The sequence below is a fragment of the Anser cygnoides genome, chromosome 7, assembly GCF_040182565.1.
Source record: "Anser cygnoides isolate HZ-2024a breed goose chromosome 7, Taihu_goose_T2T_genome, whole genome shotgun sequence".
NCBI classification, from domain to species: domain Eukaryota; kingdom Metazoa; phylum Chordata; class Aves; order Anseriformes; family Anatidae; genus Anser; species Anser cygnoides.
Window position 1 is genome coordinate 11313761 of NC_089879.1, and position 23900 is coordinate 11337660.

Here is a 23900-nt window from a genome sequence, read left to right on the forward strand (position 1 = left end):
TTTATGATCAGTGGAGGGAAAATGAATGCATGGCTGTATTTAGGTTCTGAATTCCCTATTGCTATGCTGACATTAAATTTTCAGGATGTTTTTGTGTATATAAAACACAATGGCTCTCCTATGGGATGTATAATTACAATAAAAAAAATAGGAAGAAAATAATTTATTAACATACAATCAACCCTTGAGGGAGGGATCCAATATCTGAGAGAAAGTACAGAATCTCAGCTCTCTGAAATCCTTTAAGACACAGCTTAGCAAACATCTAGGGAGCAGAGGCCAAAGCAGAAGTTTCTAAATCTGAAATGTTAAGAAGCATATTAAGACAAATATAAGCAGAAGTGGGTTTAAATATCCAGGAAAGGTGGAGATGGATCTAGTGTTCTCCATCTGCTTCAAAATAAGAGCAAGGGGCCAAAGAGCAGGAGCCCAGGCTCTCCAGAGTAGTGGGAGTCAGATTTAAAATGAACAATAGCAGAGAGTTCTTCACAAGATTTGTAGTAGACTTGTGTAATTCATTTCCTGGGGATATTCTGGATGCAGACTTACATGGGCTCAGAGGAAGACTAGACAAATACTTGGAAGAGAGCTCTTTTTGGACTTATTAAATAGGCAAACCATAGGAGGTTTACAGGAAACATCATATATAACTGCCCACTTTTACTTTTCCCTAAAGGCTTGTGTACTAGCTGGTGTCAGACAATATGGCCACTCCTGTGTTTTGTACTAAAGCTGGTTGACCTTTAGAAGCATGAGAATCAGGAATTTGAGTTCATTGCCATTGTAGAGAAAAGAGCAAAACCTGTTCAATTTTCAGCCCTTTCCCACCTTCCCAACTGTTAATAATATGGCACATACGATCTCCATTTATGAAACTTGTAAAATGATAGAATCAGATAAAAAAAACATTTTTCCTTCTTTTATTTTTCTCCCTCTTTCAGTGAAATTGTTCGGTCCTCTAAAAGGTCATCGCTTAGATGTGAATAGCACTGAGCACAGCAGATAATGTGCTTTTCTCTGGTAGCAGAACTGAAATAGAGGTGGGGAAAGGCTGCAGGGGTGGCTACAGGACAAGAGACAGCTATCATGGCTCTTGGTTGCCCATCACAGAATCCGAATGGAGTAAGGGACACAAACTGTGAATGAGTGTCTGAAATCCCCAAATTAAGAGTCTGGCAGTGTTTGGATCTTGTATTTGAGTCCTTCACAGTCCTAAACAGACTTACATAGAGCCACAGAAAAAACACTCACTTCACCTGGCAGCCTCACAAATTTCTTATGAAGAACTAGATAGCACACATCAAAACCCCAGTAAAGGTTACTGTTCTCTCTGTGAAACATTCACTCAGGTTCTGGGGAAACTTTACCTGTTTCCAAAGATTTTTTTCTTCCCATGATATTTTCTCTCACTCTAGCTGCTGCTAAGTCCAAGTTTAATCTTGTCCATTTTCTCTGGGTTTGGATAACCTGAGCTGAAAGACATTTTGCAGACAATTCAATCAGACATAGTTCAGCAACCAACCTTTTAGATGTGTCTGATCTATATTATTGCTCCTGACCAAGGATCAGCCCCTCTCTGATATGGTCCTTCTCCAGCAGGCCCTACAGAGGCAGGGCAAGTCAGTGGGGTGGCTACATCTCCCACCCTTGGACAGCCAAGGAAAAGGAGGAGTGGCAGAGACTCCTGGGTGGCTCTGCAGACACCAGCTCATGTCCATCCAACCTTGCTAGTGGTGTGGTCCCTTTCTCCCCAAATCCACGTGCAGCTCTTGGGGCAAGGTGTGGCCTTCCTGGGTCTGTTGAAGAGGTGAGTGTCTGGTGAATGGTTAGAGCTTCAGGGAAAGGAAGCCAGGATTTGGTTTATCATAGTGACTGACATCAGAGTGTCTATTAATCTGTCCCTTCCCACCCCTTTGGCCTGTTTCTTTTACCTCAGGATGTAAACATCTCTCAGTATAGTCCATACCTTGGCTCTGTGTTAGTGGAGCATCTAGCTACCACAGGGCCCTCGTCTTGATGTATTCTTACAAAGAAAGAAATAATAATGGTGAATTTGCTCTGGTATTTAATAAGATGGAGCCTTCGAATCCTTATTGCAACCTCCAGCTGTGTCGAGTGAAAGGCCAGGAGGGATGATTAGATTATCTAGCTTAACCACCCATAAAACACAGGATGCAGAATTTCATTCTCCATCACAGCACAAATAATAAATAGAATAGTCCAAGGCAAACTCTAATATCCATTTTTTAATATCAACTACAATATGCACGTAGAGGGAGACATTAAACAAACCCCTGTGTCTACCAATCTACAACCCCCCTGGCAGTATTTATACATTTCTTATTGCTCACTAGATTATTTACTGTTAAAGAACAAAGTTAATGCTGAGCTCTGAAGCATTTCTAATGTGAACCAATTTTGCCCCGCGGCTTCATAATGAGCCCCACCCTTCTTTCCCTTCTGCTCCCCCTTCATTCTACTTTTCCTCCTTTAATTTAAAAATAAAGTGAAAATATGCCCTTTCCAAGAAGCAAAATTCAGATTAATTTCCTTTAAGTGCTGCCTAGTGCCCAGGCTAGTAGCTTGAAGCCAGACTGTGAATCACAGGTCTGATTGCTCTGATAGAGCAGGAAAGTGTCTTGTTTTAAAAAAGATATTAGCAGAATTATTTTTTTCTTTCTTTCTTCCTTTTTTTTTTTTCAGGAGGAAAAGAAAGACAAATTTTTATGGGAAAACTATTAAAGTCATCAACTTTCCTTTGCTTAAGGTCAAAAATTGTACAGGACCACTGGATATTAGAAACTTTCTGTACTACCATTTTTTTATTTTTTTATTTATTTATTTTTGTCTTTTCATGTTTATGCCCAGGGTCTTTTTATTTGATCGCTGCTCTATTAATGACCTTGAAACAATGAACAAGCCACTATCTGCAAAATAAAACAAGTGAAAAGCTGTAAAACAACAGAAAACTAATGGTGTAGACAAATCATGAGCCATGGAGAGCCACACTGACATACCAGCAAGCCCTGGACGCAGGACACGATGTAGGGGGATTGCTTGGAGAAGGACATCTGGCAAAATTAAAACCTCTGGGAATAAAGTAAGACACTTGGGTAGAAAAATCAATGGCCCTTCCTTCACCCTGCATATCACATAGCTTGAAATTGTCATTTGCTACCTGCAGATAATAAATGCAAACTGTTTTATCCTAGTTTTATCCCAAGGCAGGGCTCTGAAGACAAGTGTCACATTTTATAGATCAGGACTGGATGTGATCAAGGTCTGAAAGCTGCCCACCATGGGCACTGTGAAGTACATGAGCTCATCAGCTGTAGGAATGAATCAGAGTGAAGGAGTTTACTTGCAAAAATGAACTTAGTCATTACACTTACCATAGTGAGTTTGAAAATGTGTCCCTGGTCTGTTATTCACAGCAACCCACTAACCGTTGCATTCACATTGCATTTTAGCAAGGTCCTCTTCTGTGGCTCGGAGAAACTCATTGCACATCTCTCTCTTGGTATTTTAATCTGTAAAATGGGAGGCAACGCTTATCTCGTTCAGAGGGCATAGCAAAAATTAATAACTAGCACTTTAAACACCTTTTGGAGGGACTACATTTGACTCATTTTAAATAAATTTATTTCAACTGCAACGGTCTCTGCTTTTAAGCAAGATCTGTAAAACAACTTTGGGTTTAGCTTCTCAGTATTTATATAGTAAAATTCTAGCTTTTGCAGTTATTAAAAAAAAAAAAAGTGTCTTCTTCAGGGGCTGAGGGTAGAAAGACTTCAAATCCTTACATGCAATGTGAAATTCATAAGGAAATATTATGAATGTTTACGTGTCTGGGTAGTCAGGTCCAGGCTCTCATGGCCCAAGCTGCCAGGGTCAGTTCCACATCTATGGTCCCTTCCCAGCCGTTTTGGGATGCTATGCCTTGGCCTTCATTCAGAATTTTTTTTTTTTAATTGGTTAAAAGCAGAAACGATGAGGTACTAACAGGTCAGCTCCTGTTCTTACTCCTGCTACCAGAGTGTTTCTAGAGAATGGTTATCGATATGGCGATGGGTGCTTTATATATATAATATACATACACATACATACACACATACACATTTCTATACAGATAAATATGTTTCTATGTATGTAAAAACATATACATATATGCATATCTCTCTCTTTTATATATATAAAAGAGGCAGCTGAAGAGTCCCAGCAGGACATCATCAGAATGCCTTTGCTGTCATCAGTGCAGGTGAAAGGGAGGAAAAAAATTTTGTGAAAGCTGAGGGCTGGATTTGGTGCAAGTGAATTCTGTGCTTGGGGTAGCTCAGTGGTAGGGGAGTAAAAGAAAAGGAAAAAAAATTGGTTCTTATCTTTTATAAGCTCTTTGGCTGTAAAACAAACACCTGCAGAGCCTAAGTGAAGGAAGAAGAAAAATGACTTGTTAATACAGAAGATTAACACCATCTCTTTTGAATATAGGGTGTATGATGTAGTACTTTCAGTATATCTTCAGGATTAGCGTAAATTATGAAGTGACCAAAGCATGACATAATCCAGCCCTTTAGGACTGTATTTGCAGGGATATGTGGACCTACGTAATTCACCATCTGTTCTTCCTCTTCTCTCCAGTGTTCTCTTTGGTTTTAAGACCAAATTGAACTAACACAGATCTATGACACAGAGGGCTCTGATGTTCTGTGCGTCAGGGCTGTGCAGCAGGGAGTACTGCGGGCTGTGCTCACGGGGGCTGAACATCAGTGCCCAGCACCTGGGATCCTTGTTCCCAGGCACCAGCCCACTTAAATGAAAATGTGAACTTGTGTAGGCTGAGACGCACCAAGTCCTGCTATTCCATGAGTTATTGGAAAGTAGGCCCAAAAGATGATGTTTAAGTCCATTCATCCTGGGAATAAAGTAGATGCAAGTGGCTACTTTCATGGGTGCCAAACTCAGTTTTCATGGGAAATAAAAAGGCACAAAACATAAAAGCTTAATTTTGGGGAAAAATAGGGCATGAAGGAACCCCTTTTATCTACAGGAGGTTGCAAAGCAGTGGGTTGGAGACAATCCCTAAAATCAGACAGGAAGAGTTTCTGTGGTGGTGGACAGAGGCTTTGAGGAAATTATGATGCTCTGGAAAAAAGTGAGGCTAGGTAAAAGGGGGTGTGAGATTTTGTGGGAGGTCTCTGTTTTGTTAACGAGGTTGATTGAAGTTTGGAAGACAACTCTACCTTGTCACCACTGTTTCTGCTCTCCTGCTGCCTGTTCTGCTGCACCTGAGCTGCAGTCCTGGGGTGAGCAGCTTGGAGAGCAGTGTGGTCCCGCTCGGCACCGCTGCCTCCTTCAGCAGGAACCGAGTAGCGGCTCTCATGCTTCTCCCTGGTGCTCTCACTCCAGCAGCACAGCTCAAGAAACTCTCCTGTGCCTCTAGCTTTAATTCACAATGTTAAGCTTTGCCTCCCTTCACCCGCCTTCACCCCTCAGCATTTGGAAACGGCTTTCCTAGAAAGAAGGGAAGCGTGGGGATGGCGGTCTGCCAGCGTCCCCTGTCAATGACTGCACAAACCCCTTGTAACTCCTGCTTTAAATAGGTGCTGGCAAATTGCAGCAGTGTCGTTTGGGCTTCTGCTTAACAAGCTGCGTTCACCCTTTCTTCTTGTCAGCTCTATTTTCCCATCAGCCATCAGATATCTGCCAAAACAAGCAGATGAATCCCAGCCCTTAGGAGAGGTGTTGCTCCCTCACCTCCCTCCAAGCCCTCTCCTCGGCTTGGTTCTCCCATGTGGCTACTCTTTATTTATAAATCGAATTCAACTGAAATTGGGTTTGCAGAATTGGCCTTTTTCTGTGTGCTGGTTATGAATAAAGCATGATGCGGGCCTTCCAATCTCAGAAGCCTCTTATTTTTTTTTTTTTTTATGTCAGGTGCAAAATGAATCATAACCGGATTTAAGAGGAAAGAATTACTGATCAGCACTGGAGAAGGTGAAGCAGTTACAGCTCTGTTCAGAAAAGGTAATGCACCGCGGCCTGGCAGACACATGGTTAAAATACATCAGCTTGCGGGAGCAACACATTATTATCTCATAAGAGGTTCTGGCTATTGAGACTGAGGTAATTAATAGGCAAGGCTGAGTCTGCAGAGTGGGGCCTGACTGATACTTGCAGGATGCATCTGAAAGATACTGCAGCCTCTAAATCTCAAATGAGTACAGTTCTGAGGGGTAACTTCCCTATCCAGTGTTTTGATAAATACTGACTAATAAGATATTCTACCTCCCTGGAAGAGAAATTTTGTATCTTTAAATAAATTAGAAGAAGGATATTTAATATCTCAAACTATTATTAAGCATCAAAATTCATAAGTCCCAGGAAATTAAATGTTAGTAATTCAGATGAGTTTGAACGGGATTATTTTATATTTAGAGATTGCTTAAAAACTGTAAAATTATTTTCTTCAGAATATGACTTCTTTTTCTCACATTATAGTGAAATAGATTCTTGTAAATAAAAATGGCAAGGAGTGAGGACATAAGTTTTGATACAAAGGGGACACTGTTAAGATTAGAGGTAACTGGGATATGGGCTCATGTAAAGTGGTAATTCTGAATTAATTCTTTGTGAGATGCAAAATACGGAGGCAAGGTTAGTGTTCCTGCAGAGTGAGTGTATAGGAAATGGAAGTCATTGCCTCAGAGGTGGAAGTGAGAATTCAGAACTCAGTGCAACTGAGCTCTGGGACATCTGGCAGTCTCTCTCTCAGAGAAAAGACAGCTTTTGGCATAGAAAATGCACTCAAGCACCTTTAAAGGAAAAGAGCATTTAATGGAAGAGTGACAAAGAGGCAGCTACTGACACATGTAGTGATGAACAGAGTGTGGGCAGGGAGGGGGAAGGTGTTGGGCAGCAGGGTGGTACCCTGACCTCAGTGGTATGGACAGCAGTAAGGCAACTCTGAAGAGCAGGGTAATTAAAAGATGTGGAGATAAATGGAAAAATAATACAGAAAAGTCATTTGGGTGTTGCAGATTAGTGGGATATTTCTATGCAAGTTGATTTTTTTTTTTTTTTTCAGCCAGGGAAATGCAGTAGAACTAATCTGCCTGGACTGCAGCAAAATGCTGGGCTCAGAGCTGTGCAGGACAAGAGCAGGTAAGCCAGAGAAAGGGAGGATTAAGAAGCGAATTGCAGGTGGATAAAGAAACTGATAAGACAAATTGTGCTGGAAGAGAGCTAATTGGGTTGGAGTGAAGTCTTTCAAGGATCATTCTGGGGACTGATCATATCTGATGTTTTTTGTAATGGCCTTGGCATAAAAAATGGATCCGTGCTGGTGAAACACAGATGAGAGGCTTTGCCAGTGTGGTGGAAGCCTGAACCATTATTTTGGAACAACCAGTCAGAGAATAATGTAATGTGATGAAACACAATTGCTCAGACTGCAAGGTCATGTTTGTGGGGAATAATAAAAGGTAATTCTTCTTTCCATGGACCTGGCAGGGAGGTCATCAGCTGGAAATGAGAGGGAAAGGGAAAGGTCTGTCTGTCTTAACTGCAGGATCACTATAAGCCAACAATGAGATGTGCCTAGAAAAATGCAAATGCAATCCTATCAGGCAAGGTATTTCCACAATTTTTTTTTTTTTTTTTTTTTGAGAGGATTAAAAGAGAACCCTATTTATTTTAGGACCCTAATTTGGAGTATCCCTGATCCTAAGGAGTGAGGAATTTAAACAGATAATGGTGGCACAGGTGACCACAGGAACATAAAGTCTGTTTTACAAGAGGAAAAAGACGATTCTGGTGTTTTTATCCTTGGAAAGTGAAAGATGTGAGAAGTGATTCACTGCAGTCATGACTTCAAAAAATCCCATTTACATGGGCACTCCAAGTCATTTTCTATAACATAAAATCACTGCAGTGAAGAGAATCATCATATAAGCAGCTGTTGCTGCCCAGATCAAGTGAAGAATTAGCTGTGTGTGCGTTAGATTAAGACGTAGTCAGTGCCCCATAGTTAGCTGTGAAAAAAATGGTAATGAACATGTGAGGTTCCCACTGCGTTTCCTTTAGGTAACACAGCAGGTTGACAGGAATAACTTTTTTTTTTTTTTTTTTCCCCATGTGAAATATGACAGAAGAAAGTAGCTGTGTGTGCGGTTTGAGATCTGTGGGAGAGAAGCTTTCTGGGAGTTTTGGATTTGTCTCTTCTCCCCAAAGTCTGATTCTTGGAAAATTTTCAAAACAAGACAGTAAAAGCTTACCAGAATCAATACATCCTTGTCCTCTAAGGGCTGCATTCAATCTCTGGTTAAATGTTATAAAGCTAAGTATGTCTAGTCCTATTTTAATGCACAAATCACAGCCTAGCCACAGTTCTGGAGTCACAGCTGATGCCACCATGCTATCTCTTGGAAGCCACATCCAATTTAAAGTCAGAACTAGCAAATCGTAACTCAAAAACAAATCTAATTCCTTGCTTGTTCTTGGGCCTGTTTGTGAGGCAGTGAGATTTCCAGCTTTTCAACAGCCACCACTGATACGCCAGCAAATTCTGTCAGCTGAGGAGGTGGATTGGAGAGTGAGGACAGATTCTGTCATCCCAGAGGGCTGCCTTTATATATGTGTGTGTGTGTGTGTACGTGTGTCCCCACACTTTTGCCTCACAGTGCTTCCCAAAGCAGTACAAAGCAGAAAACATATTCCCCCAACCAAAATTTATCACTTTGGACCAAAGAACACCTATACATGTTAGCATGTATACATGCAGCATCTTCCTATACATGTGCATATGAAAACAGAGATTACGACAGTATTGTTTTTAATGCAGTTTATTTGGAAGAAGTAAGAAGACATAATTGAGAAAAAAAATGATCTTAAACCAGATGAAACTTCTTGCATCTGTCCGATTCCAGACTCAGAGCTGCATTTATTTATTTATTTATTTATTTTAATTTTTATTTTTTGAATGGAGAAACAGTTAATTATTAGGGTATTCAGAATCTTTTCCTATGTAAAGAAAGACCCAATCCTTTACCCAAACCTTGCAAATTTCCATAGAAATATTAAGGTGTCTTTGTGTACCCCTAGGAATAAATCCTTATCTTAGTTCCCTCAAGCTCTCTCAGCTGTGGATTTATGCAGCATCCAAAGTAGTTGTTGTTAACAGTTCGAAGCATATGAAAGAAAATCCTTAAAAACCAGCTGAAGTGCCTTCCACTCCGAGAACATCTCCCATCTCCACCCCATTCTTGCTCAAATGCTTTTACACCTCCTGCACAAATTGATTTTAAGTTTGTCTTGTATCTGGTATCTCAAGTTGGGGCCCTGGAAAGAAGGAAAGTATTGGATTTGTTTTTCACATAATTAAATCACTTCAAATCATGTGTTGGAAACAAGGACCAAGAGAAGGATCCATCAAACCTGGAGTCTCAGCCTGTGCTATTACAAACCTGTCCTCTTAGTTTGCTTTCCTATCATTCCTTATGGAGGAGTATTCTAGAGTGCAAGGACTTTTCCTAGCAACATATTCATTACTTTAAAGTAATTCCTATTCTCTTCCTAGTGACTTTTCTGTTTGGCGTTACTTTCTAAACTAAGCACCTGCCTTACTCATCCTAGATTTATTTACATTAGGAGAGACCTAGCTAGCATTATTTTAGACGCAATATTTTCAGCGCGTCTCTGTACAAGGACATTTATGAAGTTTCCATTTAATACTTAAATCCTTTACTGTCCTCCCTAGTAACTTCATTTCCAATTTTCTACCACCACAATCTTTCTTCCTGCAGCACCTCCAGGTTTTGCAATGCTGAACTATAGGTATACATACATACATACCCGTATATATAAAACAGCCCACTAACTGAAGTGAAACAGAATATTTCCTTTCAGTTTTTCAAATCATTTCACATTTGCTGTTCCATTTCCCTGAGAACTTGCACTGCAGATATGTGCTTAACATTTTGGGGTCTTGAACTTTTGTCAGAGATGTCTTTTGTATCTGTGACCATTAAGTCCTGAAAGCTGTTTCAGCCTTCATGGGGCACACTTGTGTTAAGATTAACTTATTGCAAAAAAAAAAAGATGTTTTTCAAATTAACTTAAGAAATGAACCACATGGTAAATTACCTGCTGAACATGTCTTCTGGATGTTTAGGAGAAGAGATACTGAATAGCAGGAATATATGGTTATACCAAAGGAGAGGTTTTTAGGTCACAGGATAACATGGGTGTGTCCACAGCCTTGTTACCTGGCATTCTCATTGGGGTCCTTGGGAACACCGACTCAAACTAATATATCTCTCTACTAGACTCCACAATGTGAAGGTTTTACTTCAGAAACAGTCACATTTTCTGTGGCTACTCAAAGTACCAGGAACACGATCCAACACCTCCATGACAGGTGCCCAGATAATGCCAGTTCCTTACCAAGAAATCAAGCCATGTTCAAGTAGCGACTAGGCTGGTAAGGAACAGAAGTAACTAGAGGGCAGTATGCAGTTTAGCTATTGCAGTCCAGAACTGCAGTTCCTCTCCTGTAACTAGTTTCTTTGGCTCTGGTACTCGATCCTCAGTGCATTCTTGCTGACACTTTTCTCCTGGCACGTGCCCCTCAGAGCAGAGATCTACTGCACTCTGCCAGATTGCATCATGCTCATCCGATGTACTTTCATTTACTCCCCACTGCCTGAGTTCCCTTTTTAACTGGCTTTTATTGTAACCCACTGTATTCTTGGGTCTGATTGTTCAGGCATTTCCTGTCTTTGGATTGATGTCTACATTTTTGAAGTAATTTATGGGTGTGGGAGATTTCCCTGAACAATCTTGGGCAGAGAGAAATAAATAACGTGATAGAAATCAAAGAAAAAGCAGCACCATCTGTGGACCTGATTTTGCTTCCACTAGTTTCAGTGTTGGAGGATCCCCACCCCACCCCAGCCAGTATATCCCCATGCTACATATTCACCATGGTTTTCCTTAGTTTCACTCTAGAAAGTCCCAAACATGTGGCTGCCTCTAATTGAAATTCTACAGTAATTTCCTTTGCAAGATTGATGGACAGGGTGAAAAACTGATCACTCCTCTCTTTTAAGTCTCAGAACAGAAGAATAATGGTTCATTTGATTAAATTAATGACTTGAAGGTTTCAAAGAATTAAAAAGTAGTCAGGCTGTGAAATTCACTTCACTAGGAGAGTCACTGAGTCAAATGTTGTCAGTAGATTTCAGAAGGGCTGGAGATAGGTTTAGCCATGGTAAAAACATAGAAATAATGTTTACTTGTAGGGAAAAATCAAATTCATTTTGCTTTTCAAATGTGAAATTCTCCACTGCTGACAGCTTTGATGGATTCTTTCTCCCCTTCCTTCTCATGTTCAAAATCACCTCGTGTTGGATGCTGATGAAGGAAAGATGTTGCGTTTGGTGGGCAAAATCTTGCACTGTTGACTTTGTGTAGTCCAGAGACTCACTAACCTAAACCTCGTTCATGGCCTCACCCGGCCACCTCAAGCAGAGCAGAGATTTTGTGCTACAGCAGCACTCCCCTGGGTTATTTAAACAACACCTGATAAGGGCTGGGCTGCTTTCCTAGATCACTCCGCAATACCAAATACATTTGGGTCCTGATAGCACAGGCAATAATGGCAGCTCTTTCTCCTCATTTCATGCTAGTCCTCGATATACTGAAGTGCTGTCTGAATCCAAGGGAGGAAGGTAGACATCCTACCCTTTTCTGCCCCAAATCATCCCTATGGACAAGATATTCTTCCTATGCCTACTTAGGGACGTTATGACTCTCCTTTTATTTTGGCATGAGCATAGCACCGACTATGCTCCCAAGAAACAAGGTGAGAAACATTCCCAGTCAAAAAGCCATTTAGATATGCAGCACATGATCACTGTCATGCCAGCTTCCAGCTCCAAGGGGCGTTTCGTGTGGATTTGGTTCCCTAATGGGGGATGAGCAGTTGGAAGCAACTCCCTAACCCCTTTGGAGTCTCCCTGCACTCACGTAGCTGTGGCCGCATTCTGCCTTGACCATATTCCAGCAAGCACATAATCTCACATCCCAGAGAAACGGCTTGCAGTTTAGATGGAAAGCTATAAAATAGTGTCATCTTGAACCATTTCAGCACTAAATCTGTGTTGTCTTCTTCTGTTTATCCTTTGAGATTTGACTTTTCTGCTATATAACAGATAAGGGCCTTTGATATATGGCCTTCAGATTAATTCAAAAAAGCAAAATAAATAATCTTTAGGCTACAGAGAAAATAAGCATCTGGTTCTTTGTGGCAAATGCATACAACAAGCTCAATAGAAATATCCCATGGAGATGTTTGAAATGACAGGGAAATCAGCTCTACGAATCAATATGTCTTGTAAAAAAAAGGCTCAGTCACATCTTGTTGGACATAATGGAAATTGATTGGCAGTTATCTATTAGCGATAATTTCTGTTTGATGACTTGCCATATGTTATCAAGCTCTAAATCAGAGGGGAGCATATTAAATGAATAGATACTGTCATGAAAAAAGTACAGGATACCAGCAACAGAGCAGAGGATGTTATGCATAATATACACAACGTCCTTCTAAGAGAGAGAGTTCTTTAAACTACCCTAATTTTAAATATACAGGAGCTGTGTAGCCTGACAGATTTACAGATTTCAGACTCCTAGGGACCCTTTTACTTGAATCTTTCACTTGCTGCCTTTCAGTGACAGGCAATCAGTGAAACGTCTATAGGCTTTTCAAATGATCTTTCCTTTAAGATTCAATAGGACTTTACAGCTGCTGAGGAGAACCTATTAAAGGAGACTTTGTGATACAGCCCAGAGCTCTGCCTAAGTGCTGCAAACTACACTGAGCTCAGGTCTATTTGTGGGAATGTCACTTGGGGAGGAGGGTCATCTGTAAAACATTTTTCCCTGCCAATTATAATTACGGTGAGCTGAAGAACAGACCCTGAAACTGAGCCTAAGGTGTTATGAACCTCCAGTCAAGTACAGCACTGACATTCAGCTGAAACCCCATTAATCTGATATACTAACACAGGTGTGGAGCATGAATTCAGTAGTATGAAAGCTGCCTTTTATCATCTTCAGGAACTACCTCTGGTAGTGTTAAAACTTTGCTTCCTCTTTCAGAGAAAAAAGTATGGCCCTGATTACACAAAAGATGTTGTACAATGGTTATGAGCTCACACAGTTTAAGAGAGCTCATTTCAGTGAGTTGTTAACACAGTTTTTATGTTAGATATTTAGGAAAATCCAGGTAGCTGAATTATCCAGACACCTGATGCCATCTCATGGCACAAACAGCAGGAGATAGCAGAGGCTGAGAGAGATCTCTTAAACAGGTCTTTCTCTCTGATCATCACAGTTTTGGCTTACAGCAATGTTGCATCTGATACCAGAGCTTCACCTTTTTGAGGACCTTGTGAACACAAAGACTAAAAACCAGTACCCTGAATAAAAATCTAGCCCTGAATCCCTTCAGATTCAAGCTTGAAACCCAATATCATAGGGCTTTATAGCAAGAACTACCCTCCCTACCCTTCTCCCTCCCATATCCTGAGACTCCAATTCCTATCTGGTAGGCTTGGGAGAGCTTGTACTTTACCTCTGAGAAAAATAAAGACATCTCCATTTTAATTTGATAATGCAAGCAAAAAGAAAACTTTTATAATTTATTAAAGAAAAAAGTGTTTCCAAAGCTAGATTCTCTAATTTAGTAAAATAGCTTGTAATAGAAAACTGTGATGCCTGGACTGGCTTTTAATTTGCAAGCTTTTTGTCCCTGGGTGGGAGGAGAAGGACTTGACAGTTTCCACTAAGCAGGCAGCTGTGCAGGCAAAAATTCAGATGAACATGCGAATGCTTTTCCTGATTGCACTATTCGGGACCTGATGCTACAGCACAGTTGAGGTATCCACAGCTGTTGTATGTGTTTGAGAGTGGAAGGCAGTGAAAAGGAGAAAAATAGCTTCACCTAGTCGGAATTATACCTTTTTGGAGATAGCTATTCACTAATTATTTCAAGAGAGTTGAATTATATCCTTGCAAGGGGAGAGGATTTTTTTAACCACTTAACACCAGCTAAGCAATGAATAATAAATCGATGCCTAATGCTGCCTTCCATCCTGAAGGATCTCTGCAGAACTTCTGCTTATTCACTGTCAAAGGAAACATGTTATTTTAGCTCAAGGAAAATGTTGTATTTTCAGAACAAATGGGTGTGAACAAATGTGGGGCCAGATTCAGAACCAAGTCAGCAACCATCAGAGCACATTGGTCCTGGAAAAGCTTCTGAACAAAGCACAGCATCCTTCCCAGTGCCCTGCTCCCAAAAAAAACCCCTTCTACCCTGGCAAAAAAGCAGACACCCATGTGTGGAGGTGAGTGGTGAACCAAGATTGTGCAGCCAGATGTAATCATGTTTTTGAAAGAGTTATGCTTTTGCACGAAGTGTTGCGAATGCTGTGTGGTTCCAGCAGGAGGTTGTTCTCAGAGATAGCCGCACTGGTAGAGGCTGACGCTTTCAGGATTTAAATAGCTGTGGGTGAACAGCTTTCCACTCCTATTCACTCGCAGGCTGGAGCTGCCAACAGAAGGATTAGAAGATCCCACATGGGATTACTCTCCTGAGACTTCCAATCCAATTTACATACTCCAGAATTCCAGATAAGACTCCAAGCTTCTGGACGCTTTTAAAAAATAAACTCTCCAACATTTATCAAGCTTACACTTTCATGAGGTACTGAAAAAAAAATAAATCTTTACATTGTTTGATGCTTTCCTGATCTATTTCCAGTTCTCAAAAGACTTAGGGATGAGAGAGTATGAGAGAATATGGCAATGAAATAATAGTAGTAAAAAGCCTTGTTTCAGGAGTGTTAGCGGGCAATTTGGCATAAACACACCAGCTGACCTGCAGAACCAAAGAGAAAGTGATGTCCTCACTGTGGGCTTGAAGGCTTACGTTTCATGGCTGGCACCGGCCAGCCTGCGGCCAGCCAGGTGTCTTGGGAGCAAGGCAGATGGGAAGCAGAGCCGGGTGGGCACTGCTGGCGTGTGGCACAAGGGACATTGCCCAATGTTCAGAAGGGACTTTGAGAAAAAGTAACAGAGTCTTGATTGAGGGGTAGCTTGTGTTAATTGGAGGAAAAATGGTCTGATAATGGCTTTGTTGTGAGGATGGATTAATTGCTCCTTCATCTCAGGCTCACATCTGCACCTGCAAAGCTTCAGTAATTGTGCAGCCTTTGTCAGCCTGAAGAGGATTTTTCCCTTTGCATGTCCCCAGATGAAGCCCTGATCCCACCTAGGCCCTGTGGGAATGGAGATTATTCTCCGGCTGACCCCTTCCCTTTGTACATGAAGGCCGGCTCAGAGAGCTACATGCTTCCTTTGCCTCCTATTTAGGAGTAAAGGATTTTAAATCACTCTTGCGCTTTCTATGGGCTTGTCACGTTTACCTTTACAAAGCAGAAGGGACCCTTTGGGGCATGTTGCTGTGTGCACAGCGTCAGCGAGGAAAAGGACAGTTCTCTGGGGAAAAGCCCTTGAAGCGATGGGCCTGGCCCAGGGAAAGCAGTGCTCCTGCGCTGCCAGGGGATAACCGAGGTGGTGCAGGCAGTGACGTTTAGACGGGGCTTAGGTTTTGCTAACGCTTCGCTTCATAAACCCCAGATCCTTTCCTATTGATTAAACAAAATAAACTGTCTGTTGGCAGAAAGCATCAGCTCTCAGGCTGAGCCATACGCCTTGCTTGAATAATGGCTTTTTCAGCGTGTTCGCTAAAGAATAAAACAACAAACGGACCTCACCTAAGTAACCAAAGTGACCAAATCTGTGCTAATACCCGGACAGCTGAGCCACACACCTGCTCCTCTGCTAAGTGCAGTTGCTGAACTTGAGCTCCCCTGAATGCTGGGAGAAAACGGAGCTGACAGGATCTAATGTTGTGAAAGAAGAGTGGAGCAGGACATCAGACCCCAGGTGCCCTCTGCTGCACCTGCCCACGTTACCCATGGCCCTCCCATGCCATCCGCTGTGTTGTGTTAGCACCGCACGAGAAATGGGACTGAATTTTGTATTTTAAAATCCATGCAGGATAAGTGTTTGAAAGAATGATGTTATAATGGACATCTTAATGGTGTATTAAACTAGGGTAATTCATCTCTCCCTATGAAGACTTAAAGGGTTAGCATTCAATCTCTTCCTTTAATCCTTCAGATATTTTCAATGTAAGGTAATGGATTTGGAGGGAATTTGTTCTGGGGATCAAAACAGGCAGAAATTATGTCAGTATTGTTTTGCCAGTACTGTAATCAGAGAAAATATTTTTTTCTACAACAGAAAAGAACTAGGCACTGAGCCACTAAAAAGTTTAATTACTAGATGACTTTAAAACATGGTAATTTAGTCCCAATTAGTGTTATAATAATTTATTTATAAAATTCCAATATATGTAGTTATGTTCTACAATCCATTTATTCTAAGCCTTGTAAGATGTGTGCCCCATTAGACAGTGAAGTAGAAGGTCATTAACCTGCAATGCTAGTTCATATTATGTTATTAGATTGAATTTAGTTTCTTCACTGGTGGGTGCTGACATTTTAGAGTGCTTTCAGGGTAATTTATCTACAGCCATTCTGTTCATTTCAGCCATTCAGAAACATTGCAGATCTAAAGTACTGCAGGCTTGATGAAGACAGACAGGTTTCTTGGTTCAGCTTCAGATGTGGCTTGTTTTTGTGTTTCTGATAATTTCCATGTTCTTTTTATGAAGGTGAATTTATGGTACTAGTCATGCAAAATATCACTTCTATCTCATTAAAATTGGAAGATATAACTTAAACACATGAAGTTTAAATATGATCAGTTTTGGATCTTTTTCTGGACTTGTTGAGTAATTACTCTTCATCTGATTCCACCCCAAACACAGGGCAAGTACCCAGACAAGGGACAAGATACTGCTGGGAAATGTTTGCAAAGAGTCTTTTCTTCCCAGTGCTTCCCACTGGTGAAACCTGCAGGGGCCTTTCTGCTTATGGTGATTTTTTATTCCTGCATCTACAAATCCTACCTGAGTTTCCAAAGATCTTTCTTTTTCAAGAAAACCTTTTGGTCAGCCATTTCAATTTCTTTTTAGTCAATGGTCTTCCCTCAAATTGTCTCTGCTACAAGAGTAATCCTGGGAAAACAGATGACTTTGCACATTGTTAAAAATCCCAGCTTCTCAAATGATACATGCAAATACTATACAGTGATGCTAAACTGGATCCTGCAGATTGAAGAAAGGCAGAACCAACAGCCACCTGGCTAGTAAGGAAACCTTTGTCTCCAAGGAGATTAAAAAGAAGATATTCCCATTTTATTCTGTATTTTTTTTAACAGCTTTCAGTTTTGCCCATAAAAAAAAAAATAATGATATGGCCCTGGGAAAAAAATGTCTCACCACCCACACCTGCTTTTAATGATCTTCATGCCTTTAACTACAAAGACGACAGTGCTTCTTGTTTTATTTTTACTGCAGCTCATATATTTCCCTCTGCTATCCTGAGCTTCAGGAAGGCAGTAGGAAACAAACCGAGGAATTTTTTAAGGATGCATGGGCTCCTCCCTTGGCGCAAAGATGCACAGCGGGAGTTCTGGTGTCCATGGGGACTGGGTGCACCCCTTCCCCTTACACCCCCTGTTCTTGTGCTGGGCTGCCCATTCTGAGGAGAGGGTTATCATTTCTTTAAGCTCAAAGCTCCCTGAAACAGTGTCCAATTGATGTTGAATACTTCAAAATCTGAAACTCGGGCTATGGAAAGATATGTTTATCTCAGGAGAGGAAGCTCGCAGTCTCTTAAGTCACTGTTGTGAAAGATGCCAGGAAACCTGTTTCTCATTGTGTGTGTTTTTGTTACCTGCCTGCAGACTTTTTACAGGCTGGCAGAGGTAAAAAAGTGTTTCTGAGCTCCACTGACACCCATTTGACTACTTGTGTCCTTAAACTGGGAGGTCAGCTCTGTACATCAGGACTTTGAAACGTAAATTCTCAGGTCAGTTCTGCTGAGCAGTTCTGCCTTTAGGCAGGGATCTGCTGTCCATTTTCCTCATTTGCTGTGAAAACCGTGGAAATAGCTCTCCATTACTCATTGCATGACTCCTGAATGAACATGTACTGTGCAGGGTTTGCCTTTGTGGAGAAAATAGTTCTCCCATTCAAGAGTTGTTTGGATAAAAGCTAGTGTTGTCATGGTAAGATGAATTCTGGCACCCTTTGGTGGAATTAACAATTCCGGCTTTGATTCTGAACTAAAAATAACAATAAAACACATGAGTGAAGTGAATAAATCTCAGCTAATCAACTGGACAAAATTCCATACAGAGTAGGGAAAGAGGGGATTGCTAATTAGTCTTATAGTTGCTATAAAATAAAAGCATAAATAAAACGTAATTTTACATTCTTGCATCCACGTGTTAGAGATATGGGGGAAAAATGGAATTTCCACTGTTAACAACTGCTTATCTGCGTGTTTGGGACAGTGCCAATTGTTTATTAGTTGTTGAAAGCTGAAGTGCTAGCTAACTTGTTAAAATCCTGTTATGTTTCCTACTATGTGCTTGTTCAACAACTAGTTTGATAGAGCTGGATTATACAGGCACAGCCACACTGCAGCTTTTATAGTTGTCGCTTTCTCTCTTCCGCTGTCTTGCTGCATGGACACATTTATGGACTCAACAGGCTAGCTGTGGCTCATTTTCCCTCTTGATCCCTTACCACATTATACACAGCTTCTTCTCTGTGTCAGGACAATAACAAAGAGTAACTGCTCAGGGGTTTTACAAGTAATGCATACATCACTTGGGATGAGGGGACTGTAGATTCTCATTAGCACTGCCCAGTGTGGCATATGAATTCAGACATATGCAGTCAGCCTGCCTTTTCTCCATGATGTACTCTAACTAAATACAACCCCAATACATATTGGACTACTAAAATTCATGGGATAACCACAAATTCCACTAGAACTCTGAGAGGTTCCAATCGTCCGTCATTACCATAGATATCATCAAATAATAATACATAATAATATAACACATTATTCATTTACTACCAAGGAAATGAATGGGACAGCCCTAACCCATCAGATTAAGCCATGGGGATACAGCTGAAAACTCATCTGGAGGAGATTGTAACATTGGTGGATACCATGAGATGGCAGTGGTAAAATGATGGTAGAAAATGGTGCCAAAGACAGAATATTTTATTTTATTTTATTTTATTTTATTTTATTTTATTTTATTTTATTTTATTTTATTTTATTTTAATTTTATTTCAGTGGGAAGATCCATGGAAAGAATAATTCCAGAATGTGATAGATACTCCTGGAGACCACTTCATCACTGACTGCTATTTATATTAGTCTAGAGGAAAATTCGCACCTAAAAAAAACATTGAAATTGTTCATTGACAGAATCTGAAAAAGGTCCTTAGGAAACAATAGCTTTTAATTTGTTCACCAGTTGCCTAAATATCCACCACTAGCCAATGTCAAAGATAGGTTACTGGACTGCGATACCTTTGGTACAAGCCCAGAGCTGCTGTTTTTCTGTCAGGGGCCCAGTGACTCCCCAGTAAATCTCCAGTGCCTGCTATGGGCACTCTCTGCAAACCACGTGAGGATTGTAATGTTGCTGTGCTCTCCGAATTCTGTCACCACAATTAACACTTGTGGTTCATCAAGGCAGGCGAAGAGGAGATTCATATAGCCACCATTAAGTACCCTTCCAATAAAGCCAGCCAGCAGGTCCAGGCTCTGACTAATGCTCTGCTGGGGCAAAAGACACCTTCATAGCAGGCAAAGTCCTCTGGCTGTCCCCGCTGCCCAGGAGATGCATATGGTTTTAATGTGTCCAGGTGTAAGTATAGAAATAAAATGATCCAAATGCATTTCTTTCCATTACACATTTCTGTTTCAACTCAGCATTATCTCTGCTCAATGACAAGACAGTGATTTTGCAGATTTTAAAACACTAATCACAGGCAATTATTGATAAAAAGATTTGCTTGCAGCAGGCAGGCTTTTCTCTTAAGTTGAAAGCCTTTCTGTTCCGTTCTTTCTTCTGTTTAAAATTATAATCATTTTCTACCTTGTGGTCTCTACCAGCTGAAATACCGTGTCTTCTGACATAGCTTGAATCTAACTAATCTTCATTTGGAAGATTTTTGTGAACAATTAATCTATAGCAACAAAAGTATTGCCAGCAAATGCATAGCAAAACAAGCAGCTGAAATTGCTTGTGTATATATCTTAAAATATAATTTTGGCCTTTACAAGGCAATAATCTTTATTATATAAGGTGGTCTTATAAAGTGAAACTTTTTTTGACTTAAAATTTCAGAACAAACAATAACTAAGACAGTGGATACCTGAGGTGTTTTTTCTTTTTAACAAAACTTTTTGGTGGGAGAGAAAGCAGTAAATGCAGAATTCATGGGACAGGCACTATGAACAAATTTAAGTTGCTTTCCAACAACTGTATGATTGAGGGAAAGAGAGCAAGAGTTCTAAAATACCTTTAAATCTGCATATTATTTCCAACATTTTTACACGAAAACTTCCATCTGAACACCTCCTGTTCATTGAGTGTACTGGTCAATGTAATTGAATGTTTTGTCACTATTTAATTTGCACCAGCTTCCGTGACAAGGGCATATTTCAGGTGTCTAGTGCCATTTGAGATATCTTTCTATATTTTACTTAGCTCCAAAGGGGTCTGGATATCCTGTAGGCACGTGTAACATCCTAGCTTTTTTCATATACCTGGCATAACCTGAAGAGCCCCTAGTGTTCCCCAGGGGAAAGACAGGCAGGGTGCCCCTCTCTCCAGGACCAAAACGTACAGTTTAAGTTACTCCATCGCTAATTCATCAGTTTTCTCCAAAAGTTCCAGATCTAAATAGAGGTTTGGTTGGATTGCAAGGGTTGCAAGGCATCCTCCACACTATGCTTCTTGGGCATCCACTGGGGAAGCTGCCAAGCCAGAAAGGAGAAATCACTGCCTTCGTTAATCAGGCTGTCTCTTCACTACTAACTTTTTCTCTGTCATTAAAGTGCCAAAAGAAAGGACCACACTGAAGTACTTGCAGGTCAGAGAAGAAAATGAAGGAGAGGACTGCTGCTTCTCTTAACAGCAGATTTCAATAAAGATGAGGCACATTCTACACGTATGTAAAAGGGTCCCTTTGTACCCTTTTTGGCTCTTTTAAAATATACTTTCATTAGCAGCACATTCCCTTTTCTGAGTGTGGAATAAAGTCCCATCTTCTGCATATATTAAATTGCTGCTTTTGCTTTCAACGTGATTGCTCTCTCTCTGGACCAAGATTCATAATGGGGCTTGCTTTCTTTTTCTTTTCTTTCCTTTCCTTTCCTTTCCTCTCCTTTTCTTTTTTTTTTTTTTTTTTTTTTTTTTCCTCTCTATAAGCTCCCAGTGAAACAATTCCTGCTGTCATGAACTGAAAATTCATCTATAGAATCTGCTTCCAGGAATGCTCTGGGGAACTTTTTCCCCCAAAGTTCTCAACTTTCCAATGAAGATAAATAACCACAACTTGCAGCTATAGTTTTTGTCTGAGTGGCAGGTTAAAAGAAGTTCCCTGTCAGCTTTGATAACAGAAGAAATTGTTCCAACAGTCCTTAGCAAAATGAATAAGTCCTTTTCTTGAAAAACTATTTTGCTGTCTTACTGTTAAATTGCAGCTCTCTGAGGTCTTTCAGGTTGGTTTTCTATTTCAGAAGAAAGGGAATGACCTGGAGTCAGGGTATTTTGTTAGCATCCCTTGTTTTATCTGTATGAATTTATAAGTCTCAAGCACAAGACAAATGTAAAAAACAGGCAGGTGTAATCTCTAGTTTAGGGATCCTAGTTCATCAGTTTCTGTGTCAGAGGAAGTACCTTTGTACCTTGCATTAACTGTGGTTAGAGAAATGAAGACAAAGAGCAAATGTCTGCTGCTCACAGCGACCACCCTGCAAAATCTGTGCATCACTAAAGCACTGACACTGCAAGCATTTCTTTGGAGACTGCTGAAATGAAAAGCAAAGGTGAGATGGAGACTATAAGGTTCATTCTGTAGCAAGCTGCATCTCAGCTGCTACGTGGGAAAGGCTCAACATGTTTCAGCATCATCTATAAAGCTCTGTCACCATTTCACAGCAATGCAGGGAAGATGAAAACGGAGAGTGTCTCGCACACATTTTAGCAGTTGTTAGTAAAAGCTTCCTGCAGTTTGGATCCTCACACTGAAGTTAATTAGGACACAGCATTCAGAATGTGGCACAGGCACAATTGTGAGAACTGACCCCAGAGGATGCAGAGGTATTGAGAGGGAGAGCTTGGTCTGAACCAGCCTCACTTTACGTTAGATTTACATTAGCCTTCCTTGAGCTTGGCTGACATTGGACCGCATCAAAAGCTCAATGGCGAATTGGATCCACTTGAGTGCAATGAATGGCAGCCATGTCCCGTGATATTACTGTGTTACTGAGTATTGCAGAAAACAGAAGAGCATAACGTGTTGTTGTGGGACTGATTATAGAGCACAGTGCAACTCTGCATGAATAAAGGCAATCAGAGTTGGGGCTTGAATGAGGAGTTCAGGTTTTATTTCCCTAAACAATTCTGATTAAAGCTGCTTCTGTAAGTATCAGCAGCTTAGATCAAAAGGCAACTGTTCAACAAAATGTTTGTCCTGAAATTTTCACTGTTCAGACTTGATTTTCTTCATTGAAGATACTAGATTGCCAGGAAAGAAAAATGACAACAGGAAATGTGCCTTGTATGTAATACAAACAAGATTGACTACAAAACATGCTGAGATACTTTTGTTTTTTTGCTAGGCCTAATGACACTGATAACATTTGTGCTGGTGGGTGTTCATGCTCCAGAACCTCAGGATGTGGCCAGAATAAAAGTTGTCATTGGTGATTGAGGGAGAAAGAGACCAAATACTCTACTAGAAGTGCCTAGAAAATGGGAAGCTATACTCTGCTGCTCTCGTTTAAACAACAGAATGATTGCATGGTGAATTTTCTAAAAGAGTTACCTGCCCCTAACTCTCCTGCTGAGTACCAACCACTGTGCTAAGAAAAGGCTATATTAATTCCAGCAGACATGAAGATAATACAGGTTGGGACTGGCAATGCAGCTCATTTTGGCAGTACTCTGAAATCTGTTGTCCATCCAAAAAGGAGGCTGCTCAGCTTTTACCAGCCACAAAGAGACTGAAATCAAGAGCCAAGAACTGGAGTGGCATGGATCCAACCTGATGCTATGTCCCCTTTTTCTTGTTTCTGTTCACAATCCTGTTTCTATGCATACAGTCACTGTAAGGACAGCAAAGTCCATTCAGTTTCACTGCCATTTCAAATATATCTTTATGCTGAAAAGACATGCCCTGGATTAAACTAGAGAAGATTTTATTTGGCAGTGGTAGCATAGACACCAGATTCTTGGATAATCATGCTCACTAGGTTTTAGAAGTGACCTGGTTCTGTTCTGTATTATTTGATGAACTAGGACCCAAGATCTCATGAAACTGAAAAGAAGAAGATATGATGGGAGAGTTTTCTAAGTAAGGGTTGTATCATTATTGGAAAGTATTACCCAGCGTGGGCTTGAGCTCGAGGTCTGTGGAAATAATGGGCTTGTACTGAAAATAAGAGTCCTGACTTTTCAGATGGTTCAGATGGTTCTCTGGTGCAGATGATTCTCAATTGAACTAGTTGACAGGCTCCAGTTAACTGGAAGTTTTTCAAGCAAAAATATTTATAAAGAAGAAATAAACCCATGACATTATTTTGGCCAACCTGAGATTAGACATTTTA

The 23900-nt window shown here is 40.6% G+C and overlaps 1 long non-coding RNA gene across 3 annotated transcripts in view; it reads left to right on the forward strand.

Moving 5' to 3' along the window:
• Positions 1–23425, forward strand: part of LOC106031899 (uncharacterized) — a 48982-nt gene extending 25557 nt beyond the window's left edge. The window contains exons 2-5 of one of the 3 annotated variants that reach the window (XR_001204518.3): positions 5935–6024; positions 7085–7161; positions 14605–14767; positions 22914–23425. This is a non-coding gene — a long non-coding RNA (uncharacterized lncRNA). Of the gene's footprint in view, positions 1–5934; positions 6025–7084; positions 7162–14604; positions 14768–19349; positions 20108–22913 lie in introns of those variants that run through there. The other 2 variants (XR_001204517.3, XR_007162050.2) reach the window with 2 other exon arrangements.
• Positions 23426–23900: the final 475 nt, after the last annotated feature.